We start from the raw sequence: 16,408 nt of genomic DNA on the forward strand, positions 1-16,408 counted from the left end.
GAACGGCCAAGGTGTCAAACACCATGTACACTTCAAAGGTAACTTACGCGCAGGGGTAATTGCTCACATGCCCTCCTCAGAACCTGTGTTTCCAGGCAGGCTCCCCTTGAAGCAGGCTGCGCACCTGCAATCCACATAAGTGTATCTCCACTCAGCAGTGTTCCGGTGCCTTGTCTGCACGCCCCAGGCCCATCCATCCCCCCTCCATTATCAAAGTCATTTGGCACCAGTGGATGTGCGCTGCCAAGGGGTACTGTCAGGGGTGAGAACGGCCTAGGTGCCAAACAACATGTACACTTCAAAGGTATCTTACGTGCAGGGGTCATTGTTCACATGCCCTCCTCAGACCCTGTGTCTCCAGCAGGCTCCCCTTGAAGCAGGCCGTGCCACTGCAATGCACATAATACCACGACATATACACGTCATTCATTCACATACACACACCTTTTTGTAATTTCTTTATAAACCACTTGATATTTATCATGTGAACATCTTTGAGCACTGCAAGTCAACTCGTGAACGTGCTACCTGAGAACCCTGGTGACCAATGCTAATCTGCTCATCGTCGTGCTATCTGTGAACTTCTGGGACCGCTGCGAGTCAGCTCGTCACTGTGCTACCTGTGAACATCTCTCTGTTCTCCTGCCACTAACTACTCTGCTTGCTGAATCGAACTGTTTGTTGGTCAAGGTAAGGGCATGTATCCTAATCACATCTCCTTTCTCTCTAAATTTCTATTTCGAACTAACGTACTCAGTAGCGTTATGTTCATTCGTCTCATTGCCATTGACTTGAGTTTCATTTGTTATGTTATCGATATATCAATTTTCATCAGTGTCAATTGGCATCGAATTGCAGCCTTAGTGGACCGTGTCTATAATATAATCATATTTAATTTTGATGCATGATAGCACATTCAAGGGACTAGTAACATGAAATGATTTCGTCACATCAAAGAACTGTTTATGAAAGTTATCGTATAATACAGCCGCCCATGCTGCACTGGTTTTGCTGTGGTGACCTTTTTTTTGCAGAATTTACAACAATGCCTGCATGTTTGATTTTCGGTTGCCCTTCTAAGACCCATGACAAATCTGAAGGCACTACAATGCATGTATTCCCAAAGACGGTAGATCGAATTAGAGAATGGGTCAGATATTGCGGATATGCGCCGGAAGAGCTCGAAAGTAGAGTCAAAATGGTCTTGGAGGACAAGAGGGGTGATCGATACCGCATCTGCAGCCTGTACTTTACCCCAATTATGTACGACACATCCTTGTACACAAAGAAGAATCAACTGAGAACGACTCGAAAAATTGCTCCCAAACGCTATTCAGACTTCATTCGTTCACATGCCGCCACAGGTGAGTCACGGTTCCGGATTTAGCTGTAGGCCTTGGGGTAGTGAGCAGGTAACTAAATGGATTGATTGGTATTTTTGGTGTAAATGTCACTTATAATACTTTCAATATTTATATGATTGCATAGCTTTTTAAATAATGACCATTTTGCTAAACATCAGTCCTTGGTTTTAGAACCCTCACAGAAAATTGATTTATGGGCACAGATAACTATGCTATATTATGCATTGAAATAAGCATAGTGTTCTTGTATTCAGTCTCCTTGCATGCCAAATTTTAATATTAGCATTTCTAAATCAAATAATACTTTCCCTTTACAACTCCACGACTATTCACTGAGTATGATGAAACAAGATTCATCATCCATGCCTTGCCTGGAGTCATCAACCACGTTGAGTGCGTATCAGGTAGTCTTTCTAAGCTATTCTGTTCCAGACTTGTTTTATGCATGAAATTTGAGATAATCTGATCATATTTACAAATTGTGTCATTCGTTTGCACAATGTTTCACCTTTGTCCGCGTCCCAATGTGTGTGTTCAATTTCCAATATTTTCATCCATACTAATGCAAGTACAGTGTTTCAGGGTGATGCTGAAGCGTCCACTACAATTACATCATTCCTTGTAGTTGATCCAGAGCCAGAGGTATGCGTACCGACAGTACCCTCTAATGAAAGAAAGTCAGTCTAATTTGATTTGTAATGCAAATGACTTATTTTAAATGGATACTCTTTTCTAGGGATGTATACAAGATCCGTATATATAGAACGGGAGGCATGTGGATCCGAGTCGGTGCACCAGCTTGCTGTTGGTGATGTTAGAGTAAAGAAGGTTTTAACGAAAAGAAAGAAAGATAAAGTAATTTATAAACAGTTTCTATTTTTAGCAAGTGTTTTGTGCTTAGGCCTTCATAATATGCTTTTTTTAAATGTAAATTGTCTGATACTGTATGTTGGATTTACATTGAACATCCTTTTTCCAATCTGTCCTCTAGTTGCCCGATGGTGTACGGAATATGCAGACACAGGCAGCGACACAAATGAGAGATGCTGCTTGCCAAACAGTTTTTACCATGGAGGAACTATTAATTGAGGCGCAGCGTGTTCAGACTCGAGATGAAAAAGAAAAACACATGTTTGGCTTAAAAAGTCACAAAACCACAGCGCTTGTATGAATAAATATTACGAGTGCACATAGGCTGCAGGTGCCTGAGAGGTGTGGGAGTACTGCCAAGTACAACCCACTGCTGTGGAAACAATTAGAGCACGGGCAATTCTCAGTCGCACTGCTCCCAAGAGTGCAATATAGGCATGTGTTGCAAGTAATTGAAGAGTGATGTGGTTATAAGTGCGATGGATTTATTTGCAAAAGTAGCCTGGCACGTGTTTCGAGTCTAAACCGACTCTTCATCCGAGGCTGTAAATGGGAGATGGGACCTAAGATAAATTGAATGAATGAAGGACAGTGCCAGAAAACTCTCTCACGGCTTCGCAATTGCGGTAATTTCAGAACAGCAGGAAAAGCCAAAGTGATGTGAAAGGAAGCAGCCCGGATTTATAACCACATCACTCTTCAATTACTTGCAACACATGCCTATATTGCACTCTTGGGCGCAGTGCGAATGAGAATTGCCCAATAGCCAGATAATGAATTTAATGTGACCGGCGAATCCAGCAAAGTGTTTTTGGACCATTGCTACAATGCGACTGCTCCACCAGATGAAGATGAAACTGAATGTATTGAAGATACTTTTGAATTAGTCGCAGACCACTTGACACAATCGACACCAACCAAACCAAAAAAGTGCCACCCAAAAAGCAGTTGACATTGATGTTTTCTCCTATTCACGGTCAAGTAACAGATGTTGAAATGACAGAGACTAATGTTCACACAGGGTCATACCTCAATATACACATCTCACTCACTCTTATTTCATTCACTCTAGGTTTCATTCATTTCAAAAAAATCACTCAACAGCCATACATTGTGCCCAACATGTTACTTTCCGATCATAATGTCTTGTGTTGAATACACGGAAATTCTTCAGGGGCTAACATATGAGGTTAGTAGAACATGTACCACAATACAAAAAAGATATTGTATCACTATTCAACAAAACCCCAAACAGGAAAAAACATCTGTTTTTATTACACAACAGTCTTTTGCAATGTCCTTCTCAGAGTTGTAATAACTTTCTTAGTCCATGGGTTAGCAAAACCATTTGGTCATTATACCTGGAAGATGAAGATCTCCTCCTGCAAGGAAGCAATGGAGAAAGAATAGGAATATCAGTGACCTATTCATATTGCTCGGCTCTTAGACGGCTATTGTTAAGTAACAGGGGTCTAGGCTTAGTGTCTGACGACATCATCATACAGTAGAGATACATCTGTACTTCTTAAATTGGCTCCTCACCCTGACGGTGTGTGTTCTGATATCTGAGCCCTGGCTTGCGTGTAACCTGCAGCATGCTAGGTCTCTATGATACCTATTCTCTGGTTCAGTCTAGTGGTGGTATACTACCACTCTCAGTCTTCCCTGTAGTGACTTGCTCTTTATATAAGGGTCACTGTATATCAATCGCATTGGTTGAATCCACTCACCGTTTGGATGTCTTGTACGGTCGCTGTTTCGTATCTTAAAGTCCTTAGGGTTGTTTATAAGGTGTCGGTTGGGGAAGGGCCCCTCTCGTCGTTTACAAGCGAGGTATCTCTACACGGGAATGTGAGAGACTCATTAGGTAAGCATCTACCATTTCTCTTACGGTTTCCTTCTTATCCCCTGCTAAGACTCACCCCATCCAGCGAGTTTGTAAGTCAAATCCTTCCCTAGACGAAATTGAAATTCTCTTTCTTTCCGCTTCTCTCCCCGTATTTAAAAAGGATTTGTGTTACTAGTCTATCATTGGTCATAGGTAAATATTTGTTGGTAGTGGGCTTAGTGAGGTTACCGCCCTTACCTATGTGCCAGATGACTTCATTTGTTATAGTTTCATTTTACTTCATTCTTCTAAAGATGTGCTATGTCTGCAGAAAATAAGCCTTTGTCGTCTCAATGTCTACGACTCCACAGGTTTCAGCACACGCACGTGAAAAAAGGTCCTCGCGTGCTGTGTAACCATCCATGAGGCTGATAGTACAAAAAAAGGCAAACAAATTTGGTCATTCATTACCCCATAGTTCAATGACCACATCAGTATACCTATGCGGGTCCCGTTTTATCTACGCTGCCCATATCATTTTGGTAGACGAAAACACAACTACAAACTCTGCGCTGCGGTCGGCGCAAACCCTTCCATCTATCCTCTACCAACTACGGACCTGCTTCCCCCCTTCCCATGGAGACTTCACCTCCAGCATGAGGCTGTGCCTGACTTGGAAGAGAAATGCTGCCTAAATGGACCCTGGCATGCTCCACATGGAGTCTCATGCACACGAGACTCACAAACATTCTAAATATGATTGTGCGCACTCTGCGCTCCTTCTGGCTTATTTCACCCAGCCTGGTGAGTGCGCGCCACACTATTTGCTTTGTTGTGGTGTTTGTACTGCTCAGCTTCATTGGAGCCATGTGCTAGAATCCACCTTCCAAGATGGTGGCTACTTTCTTCTTTGTCTGCTGTCCCTACCGACCACAGCTCCTGCTGCAGTGTGATTGGCCTTTGTGTTCTACTTAAGGGCCAAATCCCGACGCAGGCAGGTGGACGCCGGCCCTCCTCCCCAAGGCCCGCCTTCTAAGGCCCTGTTTGTTTCCCTGTTCCTTTAACGATGAGTCCCTGTGTGCATGACTGCTCCCCCCACCATCCGCTACTCCCCCGTGTGCATGACTGCTCCCCCCATCCCCCGCTACTCCCCCATGTGCATGACTGCTCCCCCCCACCCCTGCTACTCCCCTGTGTGCATGACTGCTCCCCCCACCCCCCGCTACTCTCCCGTGTGCATGACTGCTCCCCCCACCACCCTGTATGCATGTTAACCCTCCACGCCTTACCCAGTAAGTAGGTGTAGCTGCCAATAATACCCGAGGAAACCTGCAGCATGCCACTGCCCGCAGTTTTTTAAACTAAATAATAGCATGCACCTGCCTCTCCACATAAGGCGGCCGGCCCCATGCTTTTCTGTGTAAATCTCTGCCATGCACACCTGCGTGCCGAACCTCCTCTGTACTATTATGTCGGGCACCACACACTTACCCTTGATTACGACTCCACCTATATGGGTCACTGTTGCCATTGAACCTAGGGCTGACACCTTGTATATGTTCACTATCATGACCTCACAAATGCTTGTAGCTGCCTCCATACAAGACATGGCAGGCACCATGCTTTTGCCCACCTACCTTGACAACGTAAACTATATGATGCTACCATGGAAGATATGCTTGTACCATACAGTCTACCCATATAACCTTGTATTCCATGCCATGCACTTTTCTATCTCCACGAAGTTACATCTTTGTATGCCTTCATATGCACTTCTGTAACCAAGTAAGCTTTCTTAACAGCGCCACGATGCCCCAGGGCAGCTAGGCGCTCTACAAATGCAAATAAATACATAAATAAATAAATAACTTTAGTTAGATTCATGGATATGGCTTCAACAGTCATTTGTCTCTATCCACACTTGCTTACCGTTTTTCAATTCCGTAGCGCTACCGTGTTCACCCACTGCGTTCCACATAGGATGTCACCGTCACCTCCGACTTCCGGGGAGGCTTGAGTTCATCGGCGGCGTTTCCGGCTGCTTTATTCATGTGTCTCTATACTGCGCATGTGCCATTGTTTAATCGTATATTACGGCGTGTTAAGCACTTACCTGTTTTCAACAGATCTTTCACATTGAATGTATGGAGCACCACACTGTGCTACCCTCAATTGGTGCAAAAAAAGGTAAGATGTCACCCAGCCCGAGTATTAGTGAAGTTTGGATTCACATTCGATTCATCAGAAACATGTCCGGTGGCTGTGTTCCTTGTGTTTAAAGTTCACACATGTGTCTGTAGTTGGTTACGAATAATGGTTTTTCATTGGCGGCCCCGTTCCTCAAGTTCAGGTACACGCGTGTGTCCGGAGTCGGCCACACACTGCGGCCCCGTGCCCTGTCCAAGACTGACAGTTCTCTCCTGTCCCGCCGCATGGACTCTGCAGTATATCATTCACAAACGGTGCCTTCATCGGTAAGCTGTTTCAAAATCACGAGCTTTCATGGTAATTAAATGGTGCTTGCTAGTTGAATTATGAGCCCTTGAGCGATATTGACGAGTCGAATATCTACTGTCTGATCTGGTGGATACCTAATCTGGTTCTTATGCCCACCAATCAATTTTCTCATTAAGTCCTGTGTTCATACTGTTAGTGAGAAAGATCAACTGTTGTTCCTTTTTGAGAAGTGTTCTCTTATCTTTGTTCCCATCCATACTTGCTTTTTGTTTGTACAGAATGGTCCAGCTCAGGTCATCCACGGTATGGTTGTACTCGATCCAGTGATCTACTAGGGGTGCATTCCGAGTCCTGTTTCTAATGCAGCTCCTGTGTTCGCCAATCCGGATTTTGATTTTCCTCTCTGTTTTCCCCACGTATATTTTTTTTCAGGGGCACCATATTGTATAAATGACCATGTTGGAGTTGCAATTTGTGAATGTTTTTTGTTGCCATAGTGTCGTTAACCCAATGTCCACTGCTGTGCTTTTAAAGGTGAACGGGCAAACCATACATTTGCCACAAGGTACGTGTCCCATTAAATCTTGAAACCCCCATTGTTGAGGTAATGTTTTTTGTTTCATTGGTTTCCTGTTCACATCATTCTTTGTTATGTATTCCTTCACATTGCGGCTTCTCCTGAAAGCAACTATTGGTTTTGCTATTGGTTGTTCACTTTAATCCAGGATGTGCCAGTTCTTATCAATAATTTTCTTGATCCCGTTCGAAAGGTGGCTGTAAGTGTTGACGAACACTATTCGTTTCGAATTATCTTTTTGGGTCCGCTGTTCTCTATATTCCAGTAGAGCGCCTCTATTGTTGTTGTTTGCCCGTTTATAAGAATCTTGGGTCACTTTTAATGGAGAGCCTCTGCCTGTAAGTTTGTCTTTCATATTCTCAGCTTCCACCTGAAAGTCTGTTCTCTTGGTGCTGTTTCTTTTCAATCTTAGAAATTGGCTGAGTGGTAAATTATCCCATACATGAAGGGCGTGAAAGCTAGAGTAATGTAGCAAAGAGTTTCTGTCCGTGGGCTTGTTAAATGGCTTGACGTACAGCTTCTTGTTGTCTGGATCGCTAGAGATGGTAATATCAAGAAAATCTATGGATTTCACGCTTTGCTGATGTGTAAAGCGTAAGAACCTATTCTGTCGATTCATCCATTCAAAGAAGAGATCTAGTTCTTGTCCATTGCCAGTCCAAATAATCAGGATGTCATCTATATAGCGACGCCATTTTCTAATGTGACTAAAGAAAGGGTTGGCCGCATTCATGATTGTATTGATCTCAAAACCCTCCATGTAAAGGTTGGCTACACTCAGGGCCAGTGTTGCACCCATAGCCGTCCCTTGTGTCTGTTTAAAGTATTCCCTGTTGAAATGGAAGTAGCTCTCTACTAAGGCCATTTCCGCACACCAGAGGATGAAGGATACCAGAGTGGTTTTCACAATATGGTCTCTAAGCAGTTTCTCCTCTAGAACCTCCAATGAGGCTCTCTGGGGTATGCTAGTGTATAAAGCCACTACGTCCAAGCCAACCAAGAACTCGGTTTGTGGATCAAAATCCATCCCTTCTATTTCCGCAATGATTTGTGTGGTGTCTAGTACAAATGACGCCATCTTTTTTACCAATGGTTGGAGAATTTTGTCCGCGAATCGTGATAGTGGTTACAGCACCGAGTTCACCCCTGAAAGGATTGGTCTCTCAGGTGGATTAATCATGGCCTTGTGAATTCCTGGGAGGATGTAAAACTGTGGAATCTGGGGTTTGTCTTTAATCAGGAAGTCAAATTCTTTCTGGCCAATCCATCCTCTTTCTTTAGCTTTTGTGACTTTTAGGGTGATCATCTTCAAAAGTCGTGATGTGGGATCTTCGGTCAGAAGTTGGTAACATGTTAGGTCCAGGAGTTGCCGGTAACACTCTTTTATGTAGTCTGTATGGTTTAAAATTACTGTTGCGCCTCCTTTATTGGCCTTGCGTATAATGATGGTCTGATTGCTTGAGAGATTTTTTAGGGCTGTGGTTTCCTCGCGACTGGTATTCTGAAAGATATTCTTTCCTTTTGCCTGCTGTTCTAGTTGTTTTACTTCCTTAAGTACCCTTTTCTGAAACACCAATGCTTCTGGGCTCTGGGCTGCTAGCGGTACGCAGAAGGTGGACTTATTACATAGGCCAGAATCTGATATCTCTTGTTCATGAGGGATGTCCTCAAAAAATTGATGTAAATGGATTTTTCTCATGAGCTGATTGAATTCCTGCAGGAACGTGAAAGAATTGTGTAGATTCGTTGGAACAAAGCCCATTCCTTTCTCTAGTACCTGCATCTCTTGTTTTGTTGGTTGATAATCAGAGAGATTTACCACAAGGCTTGCATGCTTCTTGTGATCCGGGGTTCTAGGTCCCAGGATTCTGGTCCTTTCTCTAAAAAATGTTGTTGATCATTCGATCTGCCCCCTTGGTTGCTGCCTCTGTTTCCACTGTTGCCACTTCTACAACCTCTAAAATTGTTCCCCCTCCTCATGTTACGGCGGTTGGATTTGCCACGGTGCATCGTGGGGTCTCTGTAGGAACTCCCATCGCTCGAGCTGAAGGAGGTGTTCCTAAATGACTCTTTCTTTCTTCCTTGTCCACCCTGAGCGGGGAATTCATCAGTTGCCTCTTGGATGTAATAGTTCACCTGTGTATACGGGAAGGCTTTATCATGGCTGAAGTTAGTAAGATCTTTATTCATCCTTCTCACTCGTTCTTGCAGCGTGTCTTCTTTAAAGACGTTCATTTCTGCCAAGAGATCGTCAAGGCTTTTTTGTAGAGGTCGAGAGGCACTGCTTTTTGTATTTCATCCTCGAGTGTTTTGAGGTCGATCAGAATTTTCTCAGTCATCTCTGTTGCAGTGTCTATTATTAAGATCAACCAATCACGACCGGACTTGTTCGCTACATAGCTCCATTGTAGTATGAAATTCGGGTTATCTAGAAAGAGCCTCGGTTCATTTCTAACTACTAGACCTTGAGGTAACGTCCCTTTCCTTAGATATTCGAGCATAATGGAGCCATGTAGCTCAGTTCTAATGAGTCTTTTTTTCATATTGCTTGGTTCCTCCCAGTTTGTAATGTTGGTAGTAGCTTTGGAGGAGCCCCCCAACATTGAAGCTTTTTCCAGAAGATCTGTGACATACTTATCGTCATAGCTTTTGCACTTATCCAGTGCCATTGTTCCTTTGGGCTAAGTGCACGTTCGCGAGCTAAATTCTCTCACTTCCGTAGCTAAACTAGGGGCATATAAGCCCACTTTGTTAGGGTGCGTGTATCTGTACTTTTATATTATTATTTCACGCACTAGCTCTGTATCCTAGCCCGCTTCCAAACCGGGTTGGGGCGTATTAGCCCACTAGATTGTAATGTTTCCGAGTGATAATTTGCCCGGATGCTCAGGGAAAAACACACACATCGTCCAACTTACATTCTTAATTGGGCAGGTTTCAATCTTCTGTAGTCTACTGTGATGTCTGACTAATTTGAACAGTAACACCTCATGGTCAGCGACCGTACTAGAAACTATTCAAACCACAAAAAGAGGCAAAGGGATATACAACCAACAAGCATACCCTTTAAACTGAAGGGATCAACCCTTTCCTATGAAACACGAGGCTTGTGGTTGTTATTGCAACTATTATACTATGCAACTATTGCGTCTTATTGCAACTAGTATAGTACAATGACATTGGGTGATGATATCACACATTCTTAAAACACTTACAAGTGGGGGTATTTCGGGATGAAGAACTATACAAAAATATATTATTATTATTACTACCATATTAAACCTACGTAAATCGCTTTGGATGAAAGTGCTATATAAATAACAAAATTATTATAATAAATTATTATAACTTGGAAAACGACTGAAGCTGCTGTGTTTAGGGTGGGTGCAATACATCATTTTGGCCCCCCTGTCGCCACTCTCTACAAGTAACTCCTTCGTCAACTAGTTCCAGTACTTTGACGCTGGAGGAGGCTGGCATTAAGCAAGATATAAAGGAGCAAGAAAATTGGCTTTTCTAGGGGTGATGTCATGGAGCTGATGCTGCTGTTTACTCTTTAAAATAAAAATAAAACTACAATTACTGTGACCTGCAAAATATACTTCCTCTCAGTGATATTGTAACCATATTTTTCTTAGTGTACTGAGGAACAATGCTATGTGGTGGCACTTCCTGTTTTTCAAGGGTTAAAATGTTGGTTGTCATCACTTACTGTGATGTAACGTTGAGGGGGCAGGATCAAATGACATCACTTCCTGTGATTTCATCAGAGGCCAATGGTTGTGTGATGTCACTTCCACTACCCCTGGAATTTTGGTGAAATGATGTCTATTCGTTATAGCCCTATTTTCTTTGCTTACTTGTAAGCAGTCCAGTGGCATAGAGAAGCTATGACATGGATGGCAAGGCTTGTGTATTTTTCCTCTAGGCTCAACCTGCCCCTAAAGGCCATCAATTCCCAACTGCGACTGTCACACACTGTTGTGGCGCTGCCACGTGCATCGATTTCAATTTGAAAAACTGCTCCGTGCATGCTACAACTACGGGGCGGTTTTGCAAAGTGCATTTGCATTTTCAAATGTAAGGTAACACTGCAGACCACACTGCACAATGTCACTGTGGAGGCTGAATTTGAGCGCTCCACATACCCAACAATATACAACAGTGGAATAGCCAGCCTGGAAAAGGTAGGCAGACTTTGCAGCAGATCGGTTCACCTGAAGGCTGTTAGGGGTGGGTCAGAATCAGCCACAGATCAGGCTCATATACGACTTTGTTTACTGGATTCACTGGAAAGTTGAGCCATGCAGGGGCATTGCTGATCAGACAATCGCTACCGGTAGAATAACAGTGCGCAGTATTCCTCATCAGTTCAGTCCTAAGGCAACTTTTTGGAATCTCTGTGTACTTAGGCTATTTTACCATTTACCATGTGCATCATAATGCCATAATTCCATAAAAAACAATAAGTGCATTTCTAATGTGCATAAATGCATTATTCTAATAAGGGTTCCAAGTATCTAATGGTGTGCTCTTCAGCAGTCCCTTGTGATCAATCTTTGCAGTCATGTTGTCAACACAACAGTCAAAGATGGCCGACTGTTCTCCAGTGTTGCCAACACTGGAGAACAGTCCGCCATCTTTGACTTGTTGAGCGCCCATTGCTTTCTCCAGAGGCAAGGAAGGATGTGTGCAGATGGTGCAGGTGGTTTTTCACTGAAAGGCCAGGGTGGAATGATCTCGAAATCAGTAGATGTCCAGGTGTACAATGCCTAAACAGTGACAGTAGGATTGGTCAGTAATCACTCACGTGTCACGCGAGTGAGCAGGGAACTATCTCATGAGGAAAACAGGTGTGATGTCCCGGGCAGGTGGGAATGTGAGGGACCATCAAGTAAATGGGAAGTGTTACTAGGTGAGTTTACATGGCTCACTTAGAGGAAAAGCATAACTGATGCTGAAGTTGATGGAATCCGCATACCTCTTGCTTTGAGGTCCTGGCCTTTGTTTATTCTCCCCGTTGTGTTGTTATAGGCAACAAAACAGGAACAGGGATACTTGCCTTCTCCTGTTTCCTGGTGATTTGAAACTTAAAAAACTCCTTTTTGAGGGGTATCATACGTAACTCATAGAAATATGAACAAAACTTTCATAACTAGGAAAATTGTCCGTGCAACATAGAAGAGAAAGATGGAAGGGGCCACTTCGGTGAATTGTCTTGTTGCTTTTGAGTTAAAGAACACATCTGCCTAGAGAAGGGCACATTTCCAGTTGCGCATAGGGACCTGCAAAAGAGCGCACTTCAAGAAAATGAACACAACTCCTTGCGTTTGCGGTGACCCCTGATGTAGGTCTACAAGCATTTGGTACAGGCCCATATTTGCATACAATCCTGGCTGCACCACTAAAGCATTCATACAGTCCTTTTTTTTAATGTATTATTATTTTGTTATTATGTATATGGTCAAAATCAAAATGGAAGCATTAATACACAAAATTCATCATTTGAGAATTCCAATAAAAACATTCAAACCCCGCACAATTCCAAAATCCCCACACCATTCCTAAAAGATTCAAATTCATATACATACAACCCTACTTCTTGAACTCTCAAAACGAAACAGTCATTTGCACTTACTGTTATACACATCACCCCACACTGCGATTTCGCAAACTTGCAAACATCTCTTTAAAAAAAGCCATAATAGAAAGTTGCTGCCCTCCTACTAATCTCGCCAGTAAATTCGATTGAATAACCACCGAAATAGAGTGTACAAATTTCCCAAAAAACAACATTCTCCTCTGCAATAATGTGCCACAGTCCATCAGCAGATGGCACAGAGACTCCACACAATCCCTCACAATTCCTATTGCACAGTCTGCAAAAAGATTTCACACTGGGAAGCCCCATTCTCTGGTCGAGAACGTCCAGAGTGTACAACAGGTAAGAGGAAACCTAAAACACCTAAAACACCACATGCACATGTTCTCATCAGGGACTTCCTCCAAATAGGGTCTCAAGGACATTTGGTTCATCTATATACTCACCGAGTACGTACATTCGGCACCCAACTGAGGCTTATGTGGGATTTTCACTGTGAGAAGCTGATGTGTCCATCCCAAGGCTGGTGATCTACAAATTCGGATCCTTGATTTATCTGCCGCAGTTGCAGGTAAGAAATGCTCAAAACAAGCAGGCTGTGAAAAAAAGTCAACTCCCCGCGCAGCTGGAGGACAGGAGTTGCGGCCCTTGTCACCCTTATGGCAGCTCCGAGTCTCCTGGTGTGGTCTCAACTGTTTCAAACCTTTTCATAGATGGGGTGGGGGTACCAAGGTGGTCAAAAATCCCCAGGCCTCATCGGCTGTAGTCCTATGTGAGATTCAAGACTGCAGATTTTGTTGTTGCCTCTTTCTGGACATAATAAGCGTTTTATTACCCACGTAAATGGAAACCATTTTGTTGACCTCAGAAAAATGACCAGCTAAGCTAGTCCTACTGGCGTGCAATCCTCTGATGACACACTGGTCCCCGCAGAGAGCATATTAGTTTTGATCAAGTTTGGCAGCCCCTTGATGGCTAGATATTGAACTGATATATAGGGGGCTATATAAATTGTACAGGACTGGCCACTTGTGCCCAACCCACTACCGCTTATCACAGTGTAAATAAGAATCAAATTGGACAGATAATCAAAAATCAACACAATAAAAACGTTTTTTTAATATATTAAATGGACAGCCAACACGTGTTTCGGCCCATTTACAGTCTCCCTCAGGACATATCCTGTTTCTATATGCCTTTCAGTGATTCCACAACTTTCACATTCATATTCTTGATTAAATCAGTTTTTTCCAGTATTTTTAGTATTTATTTTTTTTGTACAGCGTGCCGGGCCTAAAGGCATCTGGGCGCATGTCTTAGTACAAGTAAGAAGTGGTACAGAGAAAACAGTTACATAGTGAAGTTACATCAGGTCATGCAGAGCAGTGTACACAACAGACAGGGATGCAGATTAGAGTTACAGGGAAGTAGAAGGCAAGATATACACTATATACACAATACACTATATACACAATGCACAAAATACTCAATATACATAATATGCATTAATATATACAAACTACAAAAAGTAGATAGCTACGGACACAGAGGATATTTGCGCACTGTAATACTGAAGTGGTGGTGGTGAGGAGTATAATCTTGTAGGGTGATTAACCCGTGTTTGGCTTTTTTTTTTTTAATAAGGAAGGAGAGGATTCAGACCTAATAGCTAATGGTAGCGAGTTCCAGAGTTTGGAAGCCAGGACTAGAAAACGTACACCTCCTGCTTTCTGCCGTTTGTATCTAGGGATGGACAGGCAGTATGCTTGGGCTGATCTGAGTATCCAGGTAGGCATGTATTGAGAGAATCGGGATGCTAAGTAGATGGGAGCCTGATTATTCAAACATTTGTGAGTGAGTTCCTTTGTATACGGCTTGAATGCCAGTCCTTAAGTCCCAACCTGTGTTTCACTTGATACAGTGTAGGATGAATATCCAATGTTGTAAGATTTTCGACTCCAAAATCATATGCTGGGGTTGCTAAGGAAAAATGCGCTCACCATGGCCGCCATGTTGGTTGGGGACGATCTTCCCTTTGATTGATGGGCACACCTCCATGCTCGGCCATCCATCAAAGGAAACATCAGGTTGTCTGAAATAAAACCGTTTTACCACCCTAGCGAAATGAGCCAGTGCTAACAGTGTTAAGCCTGGAAATCTGGGGCGTGCTTGGGCAGTAACAGTCCTACAATGGCTCGGCTGCCGTTACTGCCCAAGACTGCCCAAGAATGCTATATTAAAAGCAATATTATGTACAGGTAACACACTGCTTCACAGTATATGTGTCTGACAGAATAATTCATAAGTTTCAGAAACTAAGGTACGAAACAGACACAAGGTACAATCAGAACCGGCGCATAAACAAATCCCTGCACAATCAGAGACTAATGGTACTTGCGTGGACAGGGGCCCTGCATGAAAAGAACTCTGGCAGAGGTCTGGTGGGAACTTTAAATCTGCAAGAAGCTGGCCAATCCTGTTGCAGTCTCTACCTCTCCTGTCCCCTCCCAGGCCCTCTGCACGGCCTTCGCTTCACATTTCATCTCTAAAACTAAGGACATCTTGTCCACCCTCTCGTCCTCTCCTTCCTTCTCCCTCCCCTCTCTCCTCTACCTCTGGCCTTGCTGTGGCCAACTCTCCTACTCCCTTCTCAGCCTTTCCACTGTTCTCCCCAGACAAGGTTTCTAGACAAGTCCGATCTATGAAAGGCTTGTCAAAACCTGTTCTTCCCTGTTCATCCAAAACCATCAAGGACCACACTGACACCTTTGCTGCAACTCTTGCAATTACTCTTTCGCCTCTGGAACCTTCCCTTCCCCCCCGAAGCACTATCTTGTGCACCCTCTTCTTAAGAAACCCTCAGCTGACCTCTCCTGTCTGGCTAACTATTGCCGATCTCCATTACTCCTTTCCTGGGCAAACTCTTGGAAATGCTGGCCATCTCCCAGCTTAATCTTCACACTGAATCTGTTGGTTGTCTCCATGACCATCAGTCTGGCTTCAGAGCAGCCAGAATTATGGAAACTACTCTCCAGAACATCCATGAACACCTGCTCTCTAACCTCGATGCCAATCACTCCTCTGTCCTCATCTTACTCGATCTCTCTTCTGCTTTTGACACTGTCAACCATGCCATCCTGCTCAACCGGCTCCGTGATAACCTGGGTATCACTGATCAGGCCCTGGCCTTGCTGACCTCTTTCATCTCTGACCGACCCTTTCAAGTCCATTGGGTCCTTCCTCTCCTCTTTCTCACTCTCTACCTGTGGTGTTTGCCAGGGGTCTAATCTTTCTCCCTGGCTGTTCAACCAGTACCTGGCACCTCTCGCCCACCTCATTGCTGCTCTCTGCTCCAACTTTCAGTGCTATGTGGATGACACTTTCAGGCTCCCCTCAGCCGCATCCTCTCCCTCTCTCCTCCCGGATTGTCTGTCTGCAATACAGGAGTGGTGTGTTGCTAATGATCTCAGCCTTAATGCCAGTAACACAGAGATCCTCCTCATCGGCACACCAGCACCTTCCTTTCCTGTCACTCTCTGGCTGGCCAATCTGGGCCCTCTTCCTGCTCCCACCTGTGAGGCTAGGAACCTCAGTGCCATCTTCGACTCCACATTCTCCTTCTCTCCTCACATTTTTGACATCTCGAAGAAGTAAAACTACTAACTGCACCTCCTCAGAGGTATTCGTCCTTTCCTCACCTTCCAGAGATC

This window comes from Ambystoma mexicanum, chromosome 3q (genome assembly GCF_040938575.1).
Source record: "Ambystoma mexicanum isolate Mex_15411 chromosome 3q, UKY_AmexF1_1, whole genome shotgun sequence".
In the NCBI taxonomy this organism is placed as follows: Eukaryota; Metazoa; Chordata; class Amphibia; order Caudata; family Ambystomatidae; genus Ambystoma; species Ambystoma mexicanum.